Raw genomic sequence first — 25000 nt, forward strand, 5'->3', positions numbered from 1 at the left:
GCACCCTAACGTCCGTCACTACCGCATACTTACACATCCTTTCCCCATCTCAGTGTTCTCCGCGTCGGTGTTTTCATCCGTCGATCTTCTCGCGTCGGTGATTTCGCTGTCGGTCTTCTCATCTGTCGACGTTGTAACCTAGACCCATATATATTTATATATATATATATATATATATATATATATATATATATATATACACTTTGACCTCTTGTGAGCCTGTTGCTTTTCCTTTTTCTTAGTGCTGTTCATCCTCCTTCCAAGTGGGCTTTTCTTCCTCTTTCATTGTAGACTGTGTTGGAGGCAGTACAACTTCTGTGGGGTTTTCTTCAGTCACAAGCTTCTGAAAGTACTCCTTCTGTCTATCTGTGATTTCCTGTGGACTGGTGAGCAGCCTGTTGCTGGCATTTCTTATGAGAGGTGACTGATGACTACTTTCTTTAGCTTTCTGTCTTTGTTTTGCAAGCTGATAGTGTTTCTTTGTGCCATTTTCAGAGTCATATTCCAGAATCTGGTAGACTACTTTTGATGCCTTGTTGTTTGCTATTGTGACTGCTCTCATAGCTGCTTAGGTTCATAGGTTCATAGGTTGGTACTAAGCTATCAGCCCTAGGGCCTATACAAGCCTAGCCATAACAATTCCCTGGCTATTTCTTCCCACATTATTTACTTTCCTGGACCCCTGTCTAGCAGGGCGACTGATGTGATCCCTGGGGTGAATTTCCTTTCTCCCATCCAATCGTCAAGGTTCCTCTTGAAGAGGTCCAAAGAGGCACTCTGCTTTACATGTATGGGTAATCTATTCCAGAGTCTGGGGAGTCTCTGGGTCAGGAACCTATCCCTCCAGCATGTTTTGTTTATTGTGATGACAAGGTTTAGATCCCTGGAGCGTGCAGCTCTGAGGGATTGGGATTTTTTAAGTGTAGCATGTCCAACAGCTCTGGGTTTGACATGGCCTTGTATGTTAAGCAGAGATCACCTCTGAGTAGATGATATGCGACAGAGTATAGCTGGAGTTTTTTAAGGTGGTCAGCGTAGGGCATCTGCTTTAGGCCTGTGATTCCTTTAGTGAGGTATTTCTGAGGCCTTTCCAGTTGTTGCAGATGTCTTGAGAGGTACATACCAAATGGGGCGTTGTATTCTATAATGGGTCTAATGAGGGATGAGTACAGTGGGACAATGACCTCCTTTTTCTGGATGAAAAGCCCTTCGTGATGAGGTGTGCCACATAGAAGGATTTCCTGACTGTTGTGGCGATGTGGTTATCGAAGGTGAGACCACTGTCCACCTGTGTCCCTAAGTCTCTTATCACAATTTCTGTGTTTAGTGTACTGCCACCTATATGGTAATTCATGGATACATGTTTTTCCCAAAGGGATAACAATACATTTCTTGGCATTGAGCTTGAGCCCATGGCTCTGGCACCAAGCATCTGTTTCTGTAAGGCCCTTTTGTAGAGTATCCACATCATTTGGGGATTCAATAATGGCTCCCAGTTTGCAGTCATCTGCAAACTTTGTTAGCCAGAGTCCCTTAGTGTTGACCTATACTTCAGAGAAGTAGATGCCAAACAAGAGCGGCCCCAGGACTGAACCCTGAGGTACTCCACTTGTCACTTGTCTGGAGCTGGATTTGGAGTCGGCTACTTTTACAGTGTGGGTTCTATCAGTAAGTCATTTAGCAACCCATTGGGTGACATAGGGATTAATGCCCAACTTAGTAAGTTTATCTATGATTCCAGAGTGGGGGGTGGTGTCAAAGGCCTTGGCAAGGTCTAGATAGGCTGTGTGGACCACCTTACCCTTGTCCATGGCTCTGGAGACTGATTCAAAGAAGTCAATCAGGTTCAGGAGACAAGATCGGCCCTTCACAAACCCAAACTGGGTGGGGTCCAGTGTTTGAAGGTTGCCAATGTCTTTCTTTATAAGTTCCATGATACTATGCTCCATGGCCTTGCAGATAAGGCTTGTCAGACTGATGGGACGGTAGTTTCCGGGATCCAAGGTGGATCCCCCCTTGTGGATTGGGATAACTGTAGCTCTGCGCCACTCAGTGGGCATGAAACCTGAGGTGAGACTATGATTAAACATGACACTTAGGTGAGGTACCAGTTCATATTGTAGTCCATGTAGTACACAGCCCGGGATGTCATCTGGTCCAATGGATGCTGTATTCTTGGCTTTAGAGAGTGCGTTTTGTACCTGTGTGGCCGTTATTACTGGAATTTGGCAATCTTCCGGTATTGAGATGGGCCATTTAGGGGGTGAGAGGGGGGTGAAGTTGGCACTGAATCGATCTGCCAGGATATTGGCAATATCCTTCAGATCAGTATATTTAATGCCATTCTGTTTTAGCTCAGAGCAGATCTGAGCATTACCATTTAGATTCTTGACATAGTTATAGAATGCTTTGTGGTTGTCTTTGGAATCTTTGGCAATTTTATTTTCATAACTAGCTATGGAGGATTTTATGAGGCAACTCAGTTTCTTACTGAGGCTAGTAAGGGAGTTTTTTTGCATCCTGGGATTTTCCTCTTTTCTGCAAAAGTTTCTTCCTTTTGTTGTAAAGTTTGTTTATGGCAGTGGCCCACCGGATTGGCTTCCTTTTTTTGGATGAGAGCATTTTGGTTCTATTTGGGATGGCACGATTCATGCATGAGTGGATGTGCTCGTACAGTGCCTTAGTGTAGGATTCAGCAGTTGAACTTTCAGTTCCCGTCTGCATGGGTGTCGTGAAGTTTGTCACTTCTGACTTGAGTAGCATGAAGTTGGCTTTGGAGAAGTTTTTTATGGTGGTTTCTTTACTGGGGGTGGGGGTGGGATGTGGATGTTAAGGGTGATTAGCTTATGGTCAGACCTGACTAATGAGGGGGTGAGCATAGGTATGGAGCATTGATTTCCCATGTTGGTAATGACCAGGTCTAGGATATTGGAGCCCCTGGTGGGACTATGGATTAGTTGATCCAGGGCGTTGGAATTTATGAATTCCAAGAACCGTTGCGCAAAGGTGTTGGGACATGAGTAGTTTTCCCAGTTAATGGCAGGGTAGTTAAAATCACCCAGTATTAGGGTGTTTGGTTCTATCTTAATATTTTCCAGTATGTTTAGAAAGGTGTAGTGAGAATCTTGGGGTATGGTGGGGGATCTGTAGCAAGCTACAATTTGGATTGCAGTCTTACCTAGTCTTAGTTGCACTTGGAGAATTTCAGACACATTGTGTTGGTCAACCAGCCTGGTGGTGTGAATATCCTTGGTGAATATTGACACTCCTCCACCTTTAGTGTTTTGGTCCTGGTTTTGTGGCCGAAAAGTGTGGTAAGAGTTGTAGCCTGGTATTGCAGGGGTGCTCTCTGGAGCCTTGAACCAGGTCTCAGTTACTGCACAGATATCGATGTTCTCCATTTTTAGGAGTGCCTCAAGAGAGTGCACTTTGTTATCAAACCAATATTCCTTCTTTGATAGTATTCCTTCTTAGGTACTGGCATTACAATTATTTTGCTTTAATCTGACTGCTACAATTTGGGAGAGGGGGTTAACTTTTATTGCCTGCTGAATTTTTACAGTGATATATTGCTGCTGTTAGGCACTGGAATAATTGATTCATGTTGTGGAAATATATGCAGAGTGGTTTAGCCTTGTATAACTGCTGCTGTGTATACAGCTGAACTGTTGGCATTTCTACATCATTTGTTTTAAATGATGCTGTACATTTCTATACACAAATACACCATCACACATACATAGATATCTATCTATATAAACATAATATATATATATATATATATATATATATATATATGTATATATATAGATATATATATATATATATATATATAGAAACACACATGCACATACACACACACACACACACACACACACACACACACACACACACACACAGTCAGAGAGATAGAGATAGATATAGATCTAGACAGACAGGTTTAGATTCATGCATGTTTGGCTTGACAGTGATAGAGATAGATATAGATCTAGACAGACAGGTTTAGATCCATGCATTGTTGGCTTGACAGTGATAGAGATAGATATAGATTTAGACAGACAGGTTTAGATCCATGCATTGTTGGCTTGACAGTGATAGAGATAGATATAGATCTAGACAGACAGGTTTAGATCCATGCATTGTTGGCTTGACAGTGATAGAGATAGATATAGATCTAGACAGACAGGTTTAGATCCATGCATTGTTGGCTTGACAGTGATAGAGATAGATATAGATCTAGACAGACAGGTTTAGATCCATGCATTGTTGGCTTGACAGTGATAGAGATAGATATAGATCTAGACAGACAGGTTTAGATCCATGCATTGGTGGCTTGACAGTGAACTTCTCTTGAACTATGACTTTGTGTGACTTTATGTGGCTTCTTCTGATGTTGCTTTGACCTGTGTATCTATAATACATAGGCAAATCCAGGCCAGCCATCAATCATTTTATATAGAATTTGATGTTTTTTTTGTTAAATGTAAACATATCTTTGCATGCCTTAACATAAACTCAAATGGCTAGAACTCCCCCTGACCTTTCAAGTCAACCAACTAGCACTTGCTCACAAAGTACTACATCATCCAGGCAACACACCAGCTCTGCAGCAACTACTCCAGCCTTACACCACTACCAGATCCCTGAGATCAAGTACCCAACACCTCCTTAAGGTAACAAACTTTAAAAATGAGGCAGGTAGATCTGTTTATAGCCACTTCATCTCCAAAATCTGGAACTCCCTTCCAGCACACATAATAAATAACAACTCCACCACTCAATTCAAAAAAACTACTCAAAACACACTTCCTGAATCACAGATTATGTACCTGTACTACCCCTGGATAGTAACTCATATGTCTCTGTTTCCAGCAATTAGAGTAACAGCTTATCTACTGCTTTTGTAATGTCTGCATGGCATTATAGTATCACTGAACACTGTAAAGAAACCTAAAGGACATAGCATGTCTCTCGTGTAGAAATGGGTTATGAAGTTATCTACTCAATCTTCCTGCTATACTTGCTGTTAAACACCTCTATAACATGTATCTATTAATGTAGCCTGTGAATATTGGCAAATACACTCTTTGGTTAACTCACTATCTTATATATACTATACTTCTATAAAAAGTATAAAGATTGTGTACTCTATATATTGTTTATTGAACCTTTTGGTTAACATGTCTTTCTCTTGTTAATGATGTTACTGCTCTGGAGCTTTTCTCCCCGGGCCTCCACTGAAAATGGACACATATCCATTTGGACTCTCCCGGTTAACAAATATAAAATAAATAAAATAAATAAATGTGTATGCCTCAATACACATTGCTGTACTTGGGAAGGCTGTTTACCTTATATAGTCATGTGGCTGTAACTTCTGTTTTGATTGTCATGGACAATTGTAAAATGTGCTATTTAGGCTATTGATCTGTGAGAATTTTCAGAAGCTTAGTCTTACATTCCCATGGTGGTTTTTAGCCCCTACGTTTCACTTACCAATAACCCAGAGATGTGCTGAACAAGGATATGTTGGGGTGTTTCCATTTTCCCCTATTTATCAGGGACAAGGTTACTGCTAAACCAGGGAGAATTTGTGATTACCCATTCATATTCATCCAAATTACATTTGACTAGAGTTAGAGAAGCACTTTGCTTTAAGCAGAGTGGAAGACAGTTCCACAGAACTGGTATTCTCTGTGATACATACCTATCCCTCCAACATGTTGTATTTATTGTGCAAAACAGGCTGAGATCCCTTAAGGTATTTACAATATCAGTATAGAATAGGGCCTGCTGAAGCTCCATACATGAGGCAGAGGTCACCTTTTACCTCACAGAAGCCTGTATGATACTGAGAAACAGATCCCCTCAACTGGACCTATTTTGTAGGGACACCCCTGGTGTTTCTCAAAGTTTTGTTCCATTCCTCCTAAAATTGAAAATCATCTTGAGAGTTTCTAAGATAATAGTGTCAACATTTAAAATGTGTCCTTAATTTGAGTCCTTTCCTTAGCTATGTTTACTTTGTTACAAATTCTGTTGGTAAAAGTTGAGATCACTGCTGACATAAGGGACCAAACATAGTTTTAGTGATTTAGGCCCACCAGTTCCTACCAATATAATATAATTCTAGCTGCACTATTCATTGCCTAAGTTGCAAACTTAGAGTGCATATTTCTCTATTTTTATTTTCATCTATATTGTAGAAAATCTTGATAATTGGATGGGAGATAGGAAATTCACCCCGGGGATCACTTCTGTGGCTCTGCTCAACAGGGGCACAGGAAAATAATTTTCTTTGGTGGCGAAAGCCAGGGTACATTTTTGGCTAGGCTTACATAGGCCCTAGGGCCAATAGCCTAGTACCTACCTATGAACCTATAATGTACAGGGCCAATAGCCTAGTACCTACCTATGAACCTATAATGTACAGCAAGAAATTCAGAATAGCTCAGCGGACAACGGAGCATTGCAGTTACAACAGCGTACTATAGAAATAAACAAGTAATCTGTAATTAATAGGAAACGGTTGTCCAATCACATTATACAGTACTAAGTTTACAGAAAGATAATCACAATTCAAGAATCCTGATAGCTGTATAGAATTATAACAAAATCTGTACAGTAATGTTAAGGACATCTATGGAATGTAACTGACTGTGTTAGGATAACAAAAAGAAAACATTAGCAATGCCAACTATCCCAATGTAAGCCACATGGTATTTGTAATATATATTTGCTGGAGTAGACACAGAAACATCTCAGACAGCTACGGATATTTCTGTATGTTATTCACTAACTTATAATACATGGTTCAAAGCTGCAAGGCTATTTCAAATGTATAGTTATATCAATGTTTACAGTAAGCTCAGAGGACACTATGGATATCTACATAATACCTGTACTGTTAAAATATATTGGCTTGGTCTTATGGAATCTGATGGAATCTGTAAATTTTCTAATAAAAAAATTAAAGGCGAAGGGCAATCGATCACCATAGCTAACAGTTGCTAACAATGGGTTCGAGACTTGTGTATGGAACACAAGTAATGTACACACCCAAGGAAAGTAGGAGATAGAAAAGATGTATGGTATGGGTGAAGAAGAGGGACACACAAGATGAATGTTGCAACAGAAAAATCTGAGGTAAAGTCAGAGGAGCACGGGCAATTTTTTTTTTTTTTTTTTTGGTGGGAATAGGCAAGACAGACAAAGGTTTGAAAAAAGTATTAAGTACAGGTAAGTTACACAGACAGCACACTGCACAACATGAGTAATGAAAAGTTTATAAACAGGGCAAGTATGCATAGCAGCCATTGCGAAATGCAGAAAAACATATCTACCTATGTACTAAAAAAACACAGCAGTACCAGGCAAAGGTTTAAAGACAAAACAAAGAAGAAATAAACACCAAATGATGCACCAAGAGGACTCCAATAAGTAGCTTTTAGCATAGTCAAAATTTAATATTCGCTATTCGTCCGAGAGACTTCAGAAGCTTTAGTTTCTGAAGAGGTGTCTCAGACAAATAGCGAATATTAAATTTTGACTATGCTAAAACTACTTATTGAAGTCCCCCTAATGCATCGTTTGGTGTTTTTTGCATCTATATCTACCCATGTGCTATCATGTTACTTCTTCTTCTTTTGGCTGCTCCCATCAGGGGTCGCCACAGCAGATCAACTGTTTCCATTTCTTCCTGTCCTCTGCATCTTGCTCTGTCACACCAACTACCTGCATGCCCTCTCTCACCACATCCATAAACCTTATCTTAGGCCTTCCTCTTTTCCGGTTACCTGGCAGCTTCATCCTTAGCATCTTTTTCCCAATATACTCTGCATCCATCCCCAGCACATGTCCAAACCAACGTAATCTTGCCTCTCTGGCTTTGTCTCCAAACCTTCCAACCTGGGCTGACCCTCTAATATACTTATTCCTAATCCTGTCCATCCTCATCACACCCAGTGCAAATCTTAATATCTTCATCTCTGCCACGTCAAGCTCTGACTCCTGCCTTTTTGTCAATGTCACTGTCTCCAACCTATATAACATAGCTGGTCTCACTACCCTCTTGTAGACCTTCCCTTTCACTCTTACTGGTACTCGTCTGTCACAAATCACTCCTGACACTCTTCTCCACCCACTCCATCCTGCCTGAACTCTCTTCTTCACCTCTCTTCCACACTCACCATTACTCTGAATTGTTGATCCCAAATATTTAAACTCATCCACCTTTGCCACCTCTACTCCCTGCATCCTCACCATTCCTCTATCCTCCCTCTCATTCACACACATATATTCTGTCTTAGTCCTGCTGACCTTCATTCCTCTTCTCTCTAGAACATATCTCCATCTCTCCAGGGTCTCCTCCACCTGTTCCCTACTCTCACTACAGATCACAATGTCATCTGCAAACATCATAGTCTACGGGAACTCCTGTTTGATCTCGTCTGTCAACCTGTCCATCACCATTACAAATAAGAAAGGGCTCAGAGCTGAACCTTTATGTAATCTCACCTCTACCTTAAACGCATTTGTCACTCCCACCGCAGACCTCACCACTGTCACACTACCCTAGTACATATCCTGTACCACTCTTACATACTTCTCTGACACTCCCGACTTCCTCATACAATACCACAACTCCTCTCTACGCACCCTGTCATATGCTTTCTCTAAATCCACAAATACACAATGCAACTCCTTCTGACATTCTCTGTACTTCTCCATCAACACTCTCAAAGCAAACATTGCATCTGTAGTGCTCTTTCCTGGCATGAAACCATACTGCTGATCACTAATCATCACCTCCCTTCTTAACCTAGCTTCCACTACTCTTTGCCATAACTTCATACTGTGACTGATCAGTTTAACCCCTCTGTAGTTACTACAGCTCTGCACATCACCCTTATTCTTAAAAATCGGTACCAAAACACTTTTTCTCCATTCCTCTGGCATCCTCTCACTTTCTAAGATTTCATTAAACTATCTAGTTAAAAATTCCACTGCCATTTCACCTAAACACCTCCATGCTTCCACAGGTATGTCATCTGGACCAACAGCCTTTCCGTTCTTCATCCTCTTCATAGATATCATTACTTCCTCCTTGCTAATCCACTGCACTTCATGATTCACTATCCACACATCATCCAACCTTCTCTCCCTCTCATTCTCTTCATTCATCAGCCCCTCAAAGTACTCTTTCCATCTGCTCAACACATTCTCCTCGCTTGTGAGTATGTTTCCCTCATTATCCTTTATCACCTTTACCTGCTGCATATCTTTACTAGCTCGGACCCTCTGTCTAGTCAATCAGTACAGGTCCTTTTCTCCCTCCTTAGTGTCCAACCTTTTATACAACTCATCATGTTACTACACATTACAAACTGTGTGGCAGTCATAGCTGGAGTTGTATGAACAGTGGTAGATGTGTGTTCCAGGGTAATAAAGTAGAATCCCAGTACACATTGGATACATATACAGATATCCAGTTAGTCCATCAGCAGTGCATGCGTAAGCCAAGTAACATCACAAATGAGCAAATGCATGTCTGACAATAGCAGATAACTCCAGAGGACAGAAGCAAACCTACAACCATGCACATGGAAGGCAAACAACCAAGCACAGTGCCAAATAGAAGTACTGCAGAAAAGCAACAAACAGTATTACATACACAAATAGGTATACACAACCAAATTAAATGAGTAATGGAATGTGTGTATGTTACACACATATGCCATGTTAAAGGCAACATACAGGTGTAGATGTGTATGTATGTCTATAAGTAGCATATATGGAATGTAAGCGAAACCAAGATCAGCACACATACATACACCAATGACAAATATGTTCAAAAATGTAACAGTACAACATAATGAATATAGCAGGTTGTAGACATGGACGGGAAAAAACTACACTTGGTAACACACAAGTATCATGAGAACAAGGATGTATTGCAAGCATTAGCAACTTGTGTGCACATGTCCTGCATTGTACAATGGGCATATATGTGGCATATGTTCACTGTGTCAAATTAATACATGCCAATGCACAGTAGTTTTAACAAAGGCAAACATACCTGAAAAAAATAATAGGGAGATATGAAGGTGGGAGGGAGGAGGACAACCTTGGCTCAGATCAGGGTAAAATAGGACACTGTAAGAGGACACAATGCAACTGCATGAGTGCAGCACACAGGGTGCTGTGGAAGCCACACAGTCATACATTTAACCAAATAGAAAATGTATGTCAAATGGTGAGATGGACTGCTGATGTCCACAGAACATCAACATGCATAGACAATCAAGCTAAAAATTAAAAGCACATACACATATACTGTCATGCAAATGTCAACTAAAGGAACACAGGTGTATGTCAACTACCCTGCTCATTATGGAACAGAGGACACTCCTGTCAGCATCATTATAGCACATCAACTGTAAATCACTGAATGCTCACATGTCAAAGGTTCCTTTCTATGACAGTATGTATCCGATTATGTGCACACACACATACAGTCAATTAATGTGTACATCTATGTCTGGAAGGGGTACATTAATGTTACTGCATCATGGGTGTGAGAATGCTACATAAAACAAACATGATGTAATGTACTGTGAAAGTATACAGTCAGCAAAGGAGGACTGCACATATACAAGATTTTGCTGTATATAATTCCATAAAGCATCAGTATTGCCAAACTATAACACAACACCACATCATGGCAGTAGGACATCATGACAACCGTCATCCAAAAACATGTGCCATGACATCTGCTTGTTGCACATACCTGATATGGCAAAACAGAAATCCAAGGCATATCACACTATTAGTGATGGAGTATGGACAGCATATGTTGTCTGTCAGTGACCCCAGTAACACATATGCTTACTGGCTACCTCTTTCAGCAATATCTGAATATTAACTTGAACAATTCATGAACAGCTGCATGAGTGTGTGTGTGTGTGTGTGTGTGTGTGTTTGTGTGTGTGTGTGTGTGTGTGTGTGTGTGTGTGTGTGTGTGTGTGTGTGTGTGTGTGTGTGTGTGTGTGTGTGTGTGTGTGTGTGTGTGTGTGTGTGTGTGTGTGTGTGTGTGTGTGTGTGTGTGTGTGTGTGTGTAAAGTGTTATGTGTTACTGTGTGTCATACACCCATTGAAACCAAGGTAAATATCACATGATAATAACACATAAGCATGGCAGAAACATGGTATGCATGCACAATAGTGCATATACAGTCCAATCAATGAAATGACAATCACCATGTTGGCTGCATAATACAAGTGTAGCACACAGGAAATGCTTACTGACCAGAGGGACCAGGCTGATGGACAGCAGACTCCCAAATGATCTCATGAACTATCACCCTGAATGAATGCCACATAGCCTGTGCCATATCCTCAAAGAAAGTCCCCATCATGCCCCTCATCTGTGTTTGGGACACATCGGTCATGACCTCTCAGATCTCTTCCAGAAAATCTTCTGTATTCCAATCATGCTGAAGTCTCCTCTGGGGTGCAGACAGGATGTCACTGGCAGAGGCAGGTCCAGGTTCTCCAGCATCATCACCATCATCATTTTCACCATCATCCTTGGAGGAATCTGGCAGTGGCCTCACATGTGCACATCATCATGTTCAGATTGGAGAATATCCACAGGTACTGTGCTCTGTAAATATTAATTGCAAAACACAACAGAAAATAAAAGCAAATTTCTATTATCATGCAGAACAGTCCCATGAATATCATAGCACAACACAATATGATCATGATCACAATTTACACAGGGTCTGAGACACATCCATTCTGGACAGAGTTACCTATGGCCTTGTAAGTAGCGCTCCTAGAAAGTACAACAGTAGTCTTATCTGAAAAATGTTATTTGCTTCGACACACTAACACACACATACATGGGTCATTAGCTTTGTATAAATATGTGAATGCTCATATCAACATATTATACTGTCTGCATTCAGTGATTTATATGGGCAGCCACAAATCATCATTAAAACTGGGGACAATAGACAAGCCTAATGACACATTTCTGAGACAGGAAGCATGATATTTGGCTGAACACATGTCAATATAATGCATATAACACGAAAAACAATTTGATATGTTCAATCAACATAGCTGTTGACATATGAGAATGTAATATATCAGTTACTAACAGTAGTGTATGTGTACAACTGCACTCATTAGTGACAAAAATAAGTAGCAATATGAAAAATAAAAACTTATGGAATATCCTTGCTGATACTGAACTGACACAATCAGATGTGTATCTGCTCAAGTGTCAGTCAACCAAGGCTATAACCGTGTTTTTACAAAAAACACCCAAGACGGCTGAAGTAGATGCAATATCAATGTTGAACTGAAGGCTATGACCCACAGTCTTTAAACAGCAGTACAAACACTGATACAGTTGGCACTCACCCATTCTATGAATAGTCGAGGAATACATAACAAAATCATCATAAAGTGTACCAAAATACACAGCACAAGCACCAGTCAAAGCACTTACACAAAATCAAGTACATTTAAAAAATGTCTGATGAACAAATTGTTCAAACCTACATAAAAAATAAACACTGTTAGATTTTATCTACAGCTATCAGCACAACTACCATGTGATGATTTCACATATCTTACTGATGCATGATGGGTATTCCTGCATTCTAATCAATAAGCGATACTGTGAAAAATACAGGCCTGAAAACAAGTTGCATTTCCATTCATAAAATACATAAAATATCAACACACCTTTCTTCCTGTGCTGATCCTCAAGCCTGTACATCTGCTTAATGCACATGGCTCTGTTCCAACTGTGCTCCTCATCACCTGAAACAATAAATCAAATTTCTTAAAAATGTATTCCTCAAATAACACTGATATACATTTCTCAGCACAGTTTGTAGACATTTCTTTCTGGAGAACATTATATAAGCACAATACACAGTTAACATTTTTACATTGAGATGTTAACATCTTTCAACATAGATTAGAGAATATAAGATTCAAACCTGAAACCACAATCTACATCCAAACTCCAACCCTGAAAACTACCTGCCTACCTAATACATCTTAATGGAAAAAGTATGCTTTGCAGGCAGTGAAAAGGTTTTATGTTATGGCATCATCTTGATGGGAGATGTTCTACTAATAATGCTGTTGGCTTAGGATTGCAAAGGATGAACATGTGCTGCTCATGTAGCTAAACAGATGGAAAAATACATTCAGGTTATCACTGTGTTCAGATAATTATATGGTAATGCAAAGCATACATTCCTCAGGCAGTGTGAAAGTGTCGTAGCATACAGCTTCTGTAAACAGAACCAGACATGTTGCTGTACATTAAGGAGACAGAAAGGTACGTGCGAGGACCATTATTCCTTGTTAAATGGTACAGCAGTAGGAATGCAGCTTCCTTGTTCTTCATTTCAGCTGTTAGTCTGCCCATTCCACTCACTCAACATTTGAGGATTCATAGTTCATAGATTCATAGATTAGTACTAGGCTAACTGCCCTTGTGAGCCATTTTAAGCCTAGCCAATTATCCCTTGTGAGACTCCAACCCTACACCTTGTGTTTGTAAGGCAAACACCTTAACCATTAGGCCACCCTCCCAAGGATGATGTTGTTCTACTATTGACTTCAATATTTCATGAGAAAACAGACATTTGTAGCATTTTTACAAAATACAAAATGTTAACCAAACAATTGCTCATATATATATATATATATATATATATATATATATATATATATATATATATATATATATATATATATATATATATATATATACACATATATGACGATTCAGCAAGATCTACTGCCCCCTGTTGGTAAATATCTGATATTAATGGGATGTTACAGATTATGGAGATATCAGAAGGAAATCAATGAATAACCTAGTTATTCAAAACTATGCTCAAAATATACATTAATATCAATACGTGTAGTATGCTTCTATAAATAAATGCTAATTGAATACTAAAGCAAGATAGCAGTTTTAGATATATGTGTCTCCTTTCCAGATTTGAACATACAGCACACAAAAATGTAGACCTGCTAGCTTGTTTCTTTACAAGTAGAGCTGACAGTCAGCATATGCTCTTCTTAAACAACCAGGTACTGCTCTCCAAACAATGTTGTTCAACAGCTGATGTCATCAGAGTGTTACAAATTACAACCATATTCGTAGAATTTCAAAGACTATATCAATGAGTTGTTACCATGTACAGCATAAATCTTCATATAAAGTATTGCCAAAAAAATGCTATAGGTGAATTTAACCAAGGTAACAGGTACAGATATATGTTTCCCCTATGTGGTCTGGAATCCATGACACACTAAAATTTAGACATGTTGGTCAGTTGCTTTACAGGCTACGTTAACAGTGAACATGTTTTTCTTTTTTTTAACCAAACAGGCACTGCTCTACAAAACCTGTAATTAGAAAGCTGATGTTATTAGAACATTATGGATTATGGCCATATTTATAGAAATTTGAAGACTATATCAGAGTCATTACCATGCACAACATAAACTTTAATATAAAGTATTGCAATAGAGTTCTTCAAAGGTACTCTCTGAGGCCTTGAACCAGGTTTCTGTGATTGCACAGACATCTACATCTTCTAGTGATAGAAGGGCTTTCAGGGAGTGCAGTTTTTGGTTTAAGCTCCTAGCATTTAGCAGCATGAACCTTATTTTATTCTCATTGGTTAATTTCACATTGGTAATGTTGATTTCAAGACTTTGCCTAAAAATGGCACTATGGGAAGGCAAGAGCCTTTGCCAGCAGGTGAAAGCCTAGAGGTGCCAGGTGCAAACTATCTCTGCAAGGAACTGGATCCCCTTTGAATGACACCAAAAACTGAGCTAATTATTGAAATCAATAATTTTTGTTTATACTGTGGCATCATTGTGGGTGAGGGTAGTATGCTGCTCAAGGCTAGGGACATACCTGCCTGGGACACATTCTCAGAGAGCTCAACCATGTCTCTCTTCATATAGTCCATTGAAGTATGTCTCAGGTCATTCACATCAACATGAACTATGACAGAGTTATAATGGTACTGGTTGCTGAGAGACCTGAGTGCATGCATGATTTGACAAATCCTGGCACTGGACAGGCAGCTGACCATGACTTTTTCTTTGTCCATCCTATTGAGTCTCCAATGACAAGTAGTGTTATGCCTTATGGGCTTGGTGGGTGAAACACAGGTGTTGTTATGTGCCATGGGTGCTGTGGGGACTCTGTTAACTGTAGCATATCGCATGTGTATATCATTCAGATGGCTAACCATCCTTGGGGTGACAACTTCTCAACCCAAGAAAATGACATCATGATCGATGCTCTCTACCAGCATGGAAAGAGACTCCTAGGAGTTGAGGTGATACTTTTTGGAGAAATGAAATCTGGACAGACCTCACCAACATGATCAATGCAGTTGGAGGCCACAACCAATCCTGTGAGGCCAGTAGACATGATTCTTCATGCAGCCAACAGAGTGATGCATTATGAGAGATTGAGGATGCTACCAGAGGTAGACCACCGCTGACCATACTCCACAGTATTCGCTTGAACACCTTCACATCCAGTAAGTATGCACTGGGGCTTTTGGAAACAGAGTCAGCATAATTGTTTTTTGCATTTGAGTAGCATTGTGTATGCATGATGTGTATTGGAATCAGACCGGTGTGTGCAATATCCCTAATTATCCTACACTGAATAGTTAAGTACTCGGTCTACCTTCAGGATGACTTCTGGAATCATGTCCACAGCAATGCGTTGAAGTCTTCATTCTGTGTGCTGCAATGTCCAAGATCACTCTGCAAACTTTACGTTATCTGGCCCTCAAGTCTGTCAAGTAGACCATTGTTGCTTCTTCTTTCCTTGAAAAATGAATGCTGACTAATATTGCCCCCCCAAATTATTTTTTCCTGTAACCATCTCCTTTCAGTCTGAGTCAGCACACAATTTTCTGACTTACACTTTCAGTGAACTGATTTAAATGGCCAGTAGAAAAATGGGTAAAAAATTTAAAACTATCACAGATACTATATTGTTGCCTTAATCAAAATGTTCCACTTTTGCCTCAGTTTTAAGATGTTTTTGTGGAATTTTGTATCCTCTGCTTATTTTCCATTTTTTTTATAAGTAAAATAAAAATACCTGAGAAAAATAACCTCTGAGAAGTAAACTAAGTATGGTTTTCTTTAGGATAAACGGTATGAAATGGATGACATTTACAATGATAAACAGTCTATTTTAAAAATCACTTGTAAAGTAGATTTAAAATACTTGTTTTTTATAGTAGGCAATTCAAAACTTTCGCTCTGTTATAAAGTTTTGTGAAAAACTCTCTTTAACAACAGAATCTTTATTATCGCTTATTAAGAACCAAATATTATTTTGCAGAGAATTAAAATATTTTGGTGAATTTAAAAGTACTTATTAATGCAGTATGTAAATGAAGAGAAGTGATAATTAAATAAATAAAAAGGAAACACATTATATAATATTAAACTCTAATTATGATTTCTTTCCCTTGTGGCAAAATTTTGTGAAATAATGAATTTCATTATTGAATGTTGTTTTCCTCTTGTCTTTGCAAACCTTAAATTTTAATCAGTTGAAGAATTGTCTCTCTGACCGTTCAGAAATAAAGTAAAATTAAAAAAAGCTCCTGCTAATAGTTTAGATTTATGTATGTATGTATGTATGTATGTATTTGTTTGTCTTTGTTCACTCAGAAGGTCCATCTGGCAAAACTATATGACCTTTAAGCCATTTGTTAACTCTGGTAATACTATGAAATATTTGATATTGTGACCCTATAAAATCCAACTTTAAATGCATGTGAAATCATTAAATTTAACAGCAGATTGCCAGCTCATGTAGCAACATTAATAGGGTCACAGCAAAATGAATAGGTCATTGAAGAATATCTTCTTGTTCTTGGTTAATAAATTGAATAACCCTTCTTATAATGTAGTTCTTCTGAATATAGATTATGTAAACAATTCACACTATACAAGTAACTGCAGAGTACAGTCAGTTTCTTGATATGACTTTGTCTCATGGCATTTCATTATTAAAAACTGCATTTCATTATGGTAGTTTGGGTTAACATTTCTAGACTAGAAGTTTCAGCAACAGGACAACTGAAGTTCAAAATCACAACTCAGGATTACCTAACTAGAGATTTTAAGTATATAAATTTTTGCTGTCAATCTGTATTTATTCTTCTGTCAAATAACAGATGAAGGGTACACACACACACACACACACACACACACACACACACGCACGCGCACGCGCACGCACGCGCACACACACACACACACACACACACACACACACACACACACACACACACACACACACACACACACACTCACAGGGTAGTATTCATAGCCCAAGCCTTCGCATCTTCACAGAGGTGATTCAAGAACAGAGCGTGCCACTACAAGGTTATGTAAATCCCAGACTGTCAGGATGACTATGGAAATGTCGAGGACTTTATGTGAACATATCTTCCCTATCGTAAATGCATAACACGATTAACGCATAAGTGATAGGGTGACAGTTACTATGCTGTTAAGGGAGTTGGCACATATGCGCATGAGTTTGACTCATCAAATTTAGTCTGTAATGAACTCATTTACATACAAAGTGTCTAAATCACCCTGACGTTATGTCAGAAAGCAGAAGGCTTCAGGCAGAATGCAGAGATTCCAGGGGGAGATGAGTTGGTGCTTTTGCATATCTGGAAATTTTAATGGAGAGGTCACTTGGGGTAAATGCTTTATTTTGATGGTTGTGCATACCTGGATATTTTAATGAAGGGGTCACTTGGGTGAATGTTTCATTTCAGGCTTGTGCATAACTTCAGTAAAATGTCCAGGTATGCACAAGCACTGTTTCATTTCAGTGTTTGTGCATACCTGGACATTGGACTGAAGAGATCTCTTGGGTAAATGTTTTGTTTTGATGCTTGTATATACCTGGACATTTTACTGAAGGAGTTGCTTGGATGAATGCTTCCTTATTTGCTTGTGCATACTGGGGTATGTTAATGAAGGGGTTGCTTGGGTGAATGTTTTATTTAAGTGTTTATACATACTAGGAAGTGTTACTAAGGGGTTGCTGGGGGAAAAATGTGTTTGTGTGTCAGGGAAGTGCTTGTGCATACTTGGACAAACAGGTTTGTGGACTGGAACTTCAATATCAAAGGTGAAGCATCACATTTAAAAATGGATGTGCATACCACAGGGATGTTGGACTAGGAATTGCAAAACTGTCTTACTAGCATTCTACGCTTTACAACATTTCTCATTTGCATCTCATTATTTTTCAGGCCTTATGTATTGCCATAAATGGCCTCTGAATCGAGCCTTTGCTATGCTCATTTGTGAGCATCAGGAATACCAATTTTGCATTTGCGCAAGTGACTGTGAATACTGCCATATACTTTCTAAATTCCACAGACCAGCATATTCTGAAGCACTAAAAAATCAATCTTCCTAAGCACCAAAGATCTCTCATACACTAGACTGGCATCAGTTATCCTAAGCAAACACAAAACACTCTACTGAAACAACACCCAACAGCATTCATACTACTATACCCCATGGACCCTCAACTGCAAAGTCCATAAGACAAGCCAACATGCCACCTAATACTCTAGTCATAGGAAACTCTATTGTAAGACATATGAATACCCCATTCACCAGGCTGAATAAGGAGAAAATTGCTGCCAGTTGCTATCAGGGGCCAATATCCACAAAGTCGCTCACATACTCAGGTCACTGAACCAAAGTACCAATATAACTCTGTCATAGTCCATGCTAAACAATACTAAATACTAAACAATAATGAATAATGCTAAAATACTCACATTCAATACAGATAATAACCATTTGCACTGTAAGGTATATGTTTACATTCCTGTGCACCTTACCTTATTCTTTTCATGTGCAATTATACCCAATAGCAACAACTTAGTTGTTTATTGCATTGCATTGCATCATATTGTATTGTTTGGTATTGTATTGTATTGTATTTTCTTATTTATTCAGGTTCATTATATGTGAATGCATTGTACTTGTGCAATGACAATAAAGTAATCTTATCGTATCTGTCTTATGTGGGTATAAATGACATGATGCAACTCCCTAGATGGATATTATAGAGTTCTTGGACCATGTGCTCCAGGCTGCTATGAGCCTAGCACTGAGCAGCATTTTACTTTCTCCAAGGATGATGCCACTATATGAGCAGAAGGTGATTGCCTTAAATAATTGTCTTAACTTCTGATATCATTAAAAGGGTTTGCAATATTTGTCAGCATGAGAGGATATGATCAATAGCCCAAGGTGCTTTGCTCAGGATAGTCTGTGCCTGTCCCAACTAGGCTTTCAAATATTGGCTAAAACATTGTCCTTCACTATAGTGCCTTTTTTGGGCAATGCCAAACCTTCCAACTTAGCAAAATTAACCCAAGGGAATCTAAGGGTGTTACAGCTTAATGCTAAGAGCCTAAACAAGAAACTCCACTCCCTTCAACTTCTCCTCACATTGGAGAGTGCAAAGATCTGTGCAGTCTCCAAGACATGATTTAAAGCCACAGATAGTACCTCATCAGTGCAGGGAAACAATGCCTTCCACACATTTAAACAAGCTACTGCAAAGGTAGGGACTAAAGGTGGAGGTGTCTCAATCTACACCAAAAAAGAACATACCTCACGACTTTTCAAACAGAGTGATACATTTGAGCTTCTCCATGTCCAAATTATCATAGGAAGAGTCCCATATCATTTCCTGGCAAGCTATAAATCACCCTCTATGACCCAAGGAACCCATAGCTCCCACTTAGACCTACTAGAAACATTTACCATTCCATCCAATACCATACTCATGGGAGACTTTAACTATCCCTCTATAAACTAGAAATCCTACGTGATCCCAGACTTGTAGGCCTAGACATTCCTGAACTTGGTAAACAAACACCCTGCACCTGTTACTCCATACACCCACTAGGGGTCCAAACATACTGAATCTGGTACTAACAAATATAGGAGAATACTGAACTCCCCTAGTATTGTATCCTCTAGGGTAAGTCTCCTTTGAAATAAAAAATTAGTGCTGTGACTCCAGCAAACTCTGTAACAGTTACGAACTACTCTAAGATTGCCTGACAAAATTGTAAGCCCCTCCAAACATGGGGAACACAGCTGCCTGTGCAGAATGCTACAAACAAGCCCTGTACAATCATGTTAATAGATGATGGAGAAAGCTGTGCCTACCAGAAACAAGCACAAAACAAACACAAAAAACAAACAACCCTAGTGGAATCCAAGTATAAACAGATTGTACAACAAAAGGAAAAAAAGTCATAGCTAAAGTTAGGAAGTGCAGGGCCCAGCAACATAAAAACTCTCTCATTAGGCAAAACAAACAACTAAAAAGGCAAATTAAGTCTATCAAATCCAATTTTGAGGTAAAGATAACCTCCCAGGCCAAGGGCAACCAAAGGGCTTTATTTAGCTATGTCTGAAACCTCAAAGGCAGTACACAACAGTGTGAAGAAATGATTGTTAATGGAGCCACTTAAACATAGTCAGAAGATATAGAAAATCTGTTGGCTGACAAATTCACCTCCAGTTTTACTCTCCCCAACTATCACTAGGGAAGAAGTCCTAAATTCATTGGCCATTTTGGGTCATTTCCTGTTTTTTCCAGCCCCCTGCTATAAAGCACGCTTTAGCGTGATTTAGCGCGGAGTTGCCACAGGAGCACACAAGAGCAGCGGCGGTTAATCAAGGTTAAACTATTCGGGCTACCTAAAGTCCACTCTTCAAATTTTCCCTTAAAACAGCCTTCCCTGAACTGTACTGCTGATCTAACCAGCGTATTCTATATCTAAAAAGCTCAGCTCTACTTGATTCCTAAGTAGAATATTCTCTATCTGTAAAGCCTAGCACTTGCTCCTAAAGTACTTTTTACTTGATATTGCACTTTTATTATACATAGTACCCCATCAGCCAAAAACCCCATTCGATCACCCACATCCCCCGGTGTCTTTTGAAGTCCTTGTCTATTCCTTCTAGCATGTCGAGGGATCAGTTGCTAGTGTCCTCTCCTGCTCAGCTGGTGATTCTGGGAATATTGAGGCAATGTTACAATTGTCTCATGTACACGGACAACCCTCTCCTTCTCCCACAAAACACAAATACATGCGAGAGATGCAACTATATAGCCAAACTGGAGGCTGAGCTCTCTCAACATAGGACTGGTAAGACCAGACAGGAGGAGAAGGTAACCACACACACCACAAACCCAGTCTCACATAGTACTATCACAACTTCAAATCATACACATAAATACACAAAGACATATTCGGAGGCTCTGATCAAAAATCTACCAAAACAGCAGAGGCCACCAAAGCAGACACCCAAACAACTGCCACCTCAATACACAACACATGCAACACATAGACCACATAGTCAGTGTGCCAAACAGTCACAGCCCTTAAGGCCAAACACAATGCCAGACACACTCGTCATTGGTGACTCCATAGTCAGACACACTGACGTCCCGCTCACCAGATTGAACAAGGAAAAGGTCACAGTAAGCTGCCTGTCGGGCGCTAGAATCCGCCACATAACGCAAGCACTCAGGTCTCTCAACAGCAGGTACAAGTACAACTCTGTCATTGTCCACGCTGGTGTGAACGACCTGAGAAGTACCTCCTTGGACTACATGAAAAGAGACATAGAGGAGCTCTCTGATTATGTATCCCAGGCAGGTATGACCCTGACCCTGAGCAGTATCCTACCTTCACCAAGAATGATGCCACAATACAGAGACAAGATGATCAGCTTTAATAATTGGCTTAAACTCTGGTGTCATTCAAAGGGGATCCAATGTCTGTCTGCCTGGGATGACATGCTGGACAAGCCACGCTGCTTCGCAAGGGACGGCTTGCGCCTGTCACCCCTGGGCTTCTGGATATTGGCAAAGGCTCTTGCCACCCCCATAGTGCCTTTTTTAAGCAAGGCTCAAATTCTAAACCTACCACCCTAGAACACAAAAAAGGAAAAAAACTAAGGGTAATGCTGCTCAATTCCAGAAGTCTCAACCTCAAGATGCACGCACTCAAGGCCCTTCTCAGTATGGAGAACATCGATGTCTGTGCTGTAACTGAAACCTGGTTCAAGGCTCCCAAGAGCACCCTGGCACTATCAGGTTTTACCTCATATCATGCGTTCCGGCCCCAAAATCTGGACAACACCAAAAAAGGAGGGGGGGGTGTCTATATTCATCAAGAACACCCACACCTCAAGGTTGGTGGCAACGCACAATGCATCGGAGACCATCCAGGTGCAATTAACCATAGGCAAGACTGCTCTGCAATTTGTAGCATGTTACAGGCCACCCTCTCAATCTCAGGAACCTCACATAGCTTTCCTGAAAACACTGGAGGGGATAAATGTATCTCCAAACACCATCATACTAGGTAATTTCAACTACCCGAATATAGACTGGGATCACTACTCAAGCCTCAACACTCTAGCCCAAAGGTTCCTAGAGTTCATAAACTCAAATGCCATGGAACAACTAGTCACCATTCCCACAAGAGGAGATAACATACTAGATCTCATTATCATGAACATGGGGTCACAATGTTCAACACTGGAAGTATACCCTTCACTGGTGAGATCAGACCATAAACTAATCTCACTGGAAGTCCACATCCCCCCCCCCACCTGAGATAAAAAAGACCACAGTGAAGAACTTCTCAAAAGCCGACTTCACACTTCTAAAGACTAGTGTAGTCTCTTTTAAGGCCCCCGAGACTACGGAAACCATTACTCAAGCCACTGAATCACTTACAAATGCCTTCTACCAGCACCTACAAGACTGCATGGACCAGGCAATCCCAAACAAAACAAAGACCCTTTGTACCAAAGGCAAGCGTCCAGTTTGGTGGACCCCAGCCATAAACAAGCTCTACAACAAAAGGAGGAAGCTACTACAAGATAGAGCAAAATCCTTAAAAGGGAAAACACCCTTGATCATTATAAGTAAAAAATTAAGATTTCTCATAAAATCATCCAAGGCAAATTTTGAGAGAAAAGTCGCTAAGGACTCAAAGGACAACCATAAGGCCTTCTTTAGCTATGTTAGAAACCTGGGAGGAAACTCCCAGATATGCTCAGAATTAGTTCAAAATGATGTAAAAATTACTGAACCTACAGACATTGCCAACATACTGGCTGACAGGTTCAGTGCAAACTCCCCCCCCCCTCCAAAAGGTGAGATATCTATACCAGAGAATTATAGCCCCCCAAACATCTCTAACGCTCAGGTGAGAACTGCTCTCTCCAAGGCAAAAAACACAGCATCCATGGGACCAGATGGTGTCCCCGGATGTGTGCTCCACGAACTCAATGAGAAATTAAACCCGCAGTTAGGGCAGCTGTTTAATCTTAGCCTCACCTCAGGATACGTGCCTAAGGAGTGGCATACGGCAACTGTGGTCCCACTTCACAAAGGAGGTGCCTCCACCAACCCAGGAAATTACCGTCCCATCAGCTTGACAAGCTTGATCTGCAAAGCTATGGAGAGGATCATAATGGAACTCATAAATAAAGACATAGGAGACTTACAGACTTTGGATCCGACCCAGTTTGGCTTTGTCAAGGGCAGATCATGCCTTTTAAACCTGGTGGACTTTTTCGAAACAGTCACCAAGGCCATTGATGAGGGAAAGGCAGTCCACACAGCCTACCTCGACCTGGCAAAGGCTTTCGACACAATACCCCACTCAGGTATCATTGAAAAACTCATCAGCTTAAATGTAAACCCATACGTCACCAGATGGGTTGCAAATTGGCTAAGTGACAGAACCCACAGGGTCAGAGCTGCTGGCGCCATGTCAGACTCAAAGCCTGTCACAAGTGGTGTCCCACAGGGCTCAGTCCTGGGACCTCTCCTGTTTGGCATCTACTTTTCAGAAGTACAAGCAAACACAGGTGGATTATGGCTGACAAAATTTGCAGATGACTGCAAACTGGGCACCATAGTTGAGAACACATCTGACACAGATATCTTTCAGAAGGGTCTTATAGAAACGGAAAACTGGTGCCAGAACCATGGCCTAAAGTTAAGCGCCAAAAAATGCATAGTCATACCCTTTGGGAAAAACAAGGTTACCCCTAGCTACCATATAGGCGGCAACCCACTAAGCACAGAAGAGGTTATCAGGGATCTGGGTACCCAGGTCGACAGAAACCTTTCATTTGATACTCACGTTGCCAAAGTAGTTAGGAAGACCTTCTACATTGCCCACCTAATCATGAAGAGATTCACATCTAGATCAAGGGAAGTCATCGTCCCCCTGTACTCATCACTCATCAGGCCCATGATTGAGTACAATGCCCCATTCAGAATGTATCTGACACGACACCTGCAGCAACTGGAAAGGCCCCAAAAGTTCCTCACCAAAAGGATAAAGGGTCTCAAAAATATGTCCTATGCTGCCCGACTGAAGGAACTTCAGCTCTACTCAGTCGCTTACCGTCTGCTCAGAGGTGACCTGTGCCTGACATACAAGGCCATGTCCAACCCAGAATTGATGAACATGCTTCACCTCAAAAAATCTAGATCCCTCAGAACTACAAAGGCGGGAGACTTAAACCTTGACACGGTTATTAATAGGACGTGCTGGAGGGACAGATTCATCACCCAGAGACTCCCTATGCTGTGGAACAAAATCCCGGTACATGTGAGGCAGAGCACCTCACTGGCTTTGTTCAAGAGAAATCTTGACCAATGGATGGGAGATCGCAGATATACCCCAGGGATTATCTCAGTGTCACTGCTTGACAGAGGCACAGCAAAATAATGGGCATAGTATCCTCCAAACTAAAGGGGTGGCGAAAGCCACAAAACTCTGCCTAGGCTGATAAATGCCCTTGGGCAGAT

Source organism: Protopterus annectens, chromosome 7.part1 (assembly GCF_019279795.1).
Source record: "Protopterus annectens isolate FY-2018-M chromosome 7.part1, PAN1.0, whole genome shotgun sequence".
Taxonomy (NCBI): domain Eukaryota; kingdom Metazoa; phylum Chordata; order Ceratodontiformes; family Protopteridae; genus Protopterus; species Protopterus annectens.